This window comes from Frankliniella occidentalis, unplaced genomic scaffold (genome assembly GCF_000697945.3).
Source record: "Frankliniella occidentalis isolate FOCC.00 unplaced genomic scaffold, Focc_3.1 Scaffold10, whole genome shotgun sequence".
Classification (NCBI taxonomy): Eukaryota; Metazoa; Arthropoda; class Insecta; order Thysanoptera; family Thripidae; genus Frankliniella; species Frankliniella occidentalis.
Window position 1 is genome coordinate 3,033,442 of NW_026267140.1, and position 3,609 is coordinate 3,037,050.

A 3,609-nucleotide genomic window follows, 5' to 3' on the forward strand; every position below is an offset into this window, starting at 1 on the left:
CTGTCTCCAAATAAACTTTTGTCTTGGCTGTGGAGACCAAGCTTTTTAGCAGATGATACCTTAAAAACCTTTTGACTAAACATAAAGAGTATATAAGTAACTTTAAGGTGTCAGCTTGCTTTTACTCTCGATAAGGACAGAGAACCAAGCGGAGACCAGAAAACAATTTATTTGGCGCTAGGGGAATCAGTGAGTGACTGTCTGTCCGAGTGTCGCGCTTCAGGCAGGCCCCTTCCTCTACCCAACAATACTGCGGCAGGCAGGTCAGGGCAGGGAGCAGGCCCCGTCCCTGTACAACAATACCAGACAATACTAAGCCACCGACGGCGGCCGCTCTGCTCTGCCCCACCCTTAGCTCATCAACGCCGCTAGTCCCCCGAATTACAAAATTGCAAGTAATAACAAGCAGCCATAAACAAATGACACTTAAATATGAGAGAAAATTAGAAAGCAGACCTATTCTCAAATTTGTATCATCTGCTTTCAAGATAGATTCTTGATTTAGATTTTTTCCTTGTGCAGACTATTACGTTAGTGGTTACCTCACAGTTGCAACGGGTGAATAGTGAATAGCGGAGAAGTTTGTCTCTTACATGTGCAGAACTCCCTCTGTTATGTATGGGAAATGCAGATTTCAGCCTGGCTGGGAGTTCTACCCCGTGGTATAGCCTTCTCTGTCCCATCTTCCAACCTCAACGACACACCCCTCCCCCTGTTTCTCATGCCCCCTCGAGTTGGATCGTAGCCAGCAAACGGCAGTCAGCCGAATAACGTTGATAGCGGGCAAGATGTGTCGATAACGATCATGCTGCTGTGATAGTCGACTCCGAGGCTCGATTAAGTAAATTGATTTTCCTACAAGGAAATTTCTTAGAAAGTTTCCCCGTATTCCTTTTGTTTTCACTTCTTTTTGAGCAGTTTTTGCTCACCGCCTCGGATTCGTAGCGTAGTTTGACACACCGCGTACGTCGTAGTGGAAGCCGCGGCCAAGGAGAATGAAGTGACTGCTAAACGATAAACTACTTGTTGCAGTTCCCTGGAGCTTGTGCGCGCACTGCAGACATCTCCACTAGGTAGTAGGTTGCCCACCGTAAGGATTATTTTTTTAGACAGGCAATACCATTCCACATCTGGTATGCGCTCACTGTAAAACGTTTTCGTGATTTTACGAAAAAATAAGTCACGAAATGCTTCCTAAAAATTAATTTGCGAAAATATTTCGTAAGTGCCAATTTACGAAAACATTTCGTAAAGTAACGAATACATTTCGTAACGAATGCATTCTTTTGGGTCGTAAGACATAAAATTTGACTAGAATATTTACAATTTTCATACCCTTTAGTTAGAGCTTAGGATTTTCAAAGAAAATTCGTAAAATGACGATGTATCGTAATTTCTTAGAAACAAAGTTTTCGTTATAGGAAATTAACCGAGGAAATGTCGTAAAATCACGATAATTTTCTTTGCAGTGCTGCAGACCCGCCCGCCCTCGCTTCTGGGCTGCTCTTCGCTGCAGTTTAATAGTGAGTTGCCTACAACTGAAAATAAGGAACGACTTTCGTGGCCACCTGGTATTATTCTTGTGTGAGCGGAGGGCTGCTCTGGTTTGCGGGGCGCGCGCGACTCCTCGACTTGACCCGCCCGCTCGCCCCGCCCCGCGTCCACCCCGCCCACCCCACCAGCCCGGCAGGGTCAGGGCTTCCTCCATTCCCCACCTCGCCCCGCGTCGCCCACTGCGGCCCCACCCCGCCCCAGTGCAGCAGTGTTGTCAAGTCGCCGAGGCGGGGCGTGGCAAAGGCACGGCGTGGAGGGACAAAGCGGCTCAGGTTCACTCACCACCGCCGTGTGGGGATGAAGCCCACTCACCTGTCACAAATGGAAATGTTGTAATATTTACCACAGATTTTGTTTACATCGTGAAATTTGCTTTGAAAACTGCTACACTTTTGTTCAAACTGTTGAAAAACTAAACTTGTCTTCAAGCAAAAAGGTCAGCACCTGCGCTCTCCGCCTGCTATCGATTTATAAACCTCTTTGTCAGAGACAATCTTTTAAGTCAGTAATACGTAATAGTTAATTTTTGTATTCCTACAAATTTTTTTTGTATCGGCGAATTACTTACATAATTATACGCGAGAACAAGCAAATTAGTCACTAATCCTAGTGCTTTAAACGTATCTTCAAGAACAAAAACTATCAGTGCAGTTCTGAGAGTGTAACAGAGCTGTTTTAACAATGAGTTCTTTTACGACTACTTACTAATAGTAAGAGTGGGACATGCCAGGATGTTGAGTACTTGGGTACTTCCGAGTACTTTCTTTCTGAGTATGACCAACAGTGCGGCTACTACTAGCTCTGTCCGCACTCTCTTGCCCCACCCCATGTGTAACTTGCCTTGGAGTTGGCGTAGCCGGGCGAGCGCGACCCACAAGGACACCACAGCCACTGTAGTTTAGTGGTTAGTCGCACGCTGCCACCCCCCCCCCCCCCCCCTTTCTGGTCTCTTTCTTACACACTGAGTAACTCTATCTTATCCCTATTGAATTCACTATCATTCCGGGAAGGAGTTAAATAACTGCTTTCTCCAAGTGCCTTCTTTCCTGAACACACTACGTGCGTGCACGGTGAAGGGCGTTACGGAGACAGTGCAGTTCGCTCCCAATTCCTTGCTGACACGCATAGGAGCAATTTTGTGTAATCGTTCATTATAGACTAATCAACTCTAAAGAATGCTGATAAAGTTCTCCATTATGGAATGGAGCATTTTACGCCTAATTCAAACGCAGGCCTAGATAGAAAAATAGAAAAATATACTTCATTACCTAACGGCTGGCATCTACGTTAAACAATTAAACACCCTTTTAACATCCAGACAGTTTTGTTTGTATTGCCCAGACAAAATCTGAGAAAGTCGCATTTTTCTGGACATCTGTACCCTCTTTCGCTCAAGGTTAACGGGTTCCGCATGTTACGCTAGTAAAAAAATCACTCCATCATTGCATCCTTAGCGTAGGGAGACCAAGGATGTGGTAATTATGTCCTTTGGGACGTTCTGTCCACCCTCCCTATCTCTGTTCGTACTCGCTCCAGGTCTCCCGGGTGACTCCTTAGTCTATCTTTACACACTCCTCGTCGAGTTAAAGTCCTCTCCCCTGCTTTCGCAGGGCCGCCAACGCCGTCCCCAGGGCCACCCCATTCCTGCGCACAGCCAGAAGGAAAAGACGGAAGAAGCATGACGGCGCACCTGAGCCCAGCTGGCGCGCAACCCATCGCGCACAAGCAGAACCTGCAGAGCTTGTCTTCAGCATATGAGAACCGCAACCTCAAAACACTGCCTCAGTAAAGTTATAATTGTTCTCTAAATTGGTTGATAAATTAACTCCTCGCAATGCGCCGGCTTTGCTCTCGCTATGAACCCCTGCAGCCGGCCGGGTAGGCAACGCGCCCACACAACTGCACTACACGACTGCGATTGCCTAACAGCGAGGCGTTTCTTTCGATACACGCACACTGAAACCATGCGAACTTTATTTTACTTTATCTTACTGAAATCTGTGGAAATCAATAAACATGCTCAGTCAGCTCTTCAGTCAGCTTATGCATTTTATA

The 3,609-nt window shown here is 46.4% G+C and overlaps 1 protein-coding gene across 2 annotated transcripts in view; it reads left to right on the top strand.

The window, feature by feature from the left end:
• Positions 1-3,609, top strand: part of LOC113212602 (dual specificity protein phosphatase 10-like) — an 84,656-nt gene that overhangs the window by 22,532 nt on the left and 58,515 nt on the right. Inside the window, exon 2 of one of the 2 annotated variants that reach the window (XM_052277458.1) lies at positions 1,470-1,523. The exons of the other annotated variant lie outside the window; for it this stretch is intronic. The gene's annotated coding sequence lies outside the window, so the exon portion shown is untranslated. The remainder of the gene's footprint in view (positions 1-1,469; positions 1,524-3,609) is intronic. 2 annotated transcript variants of the gene reach the window in all.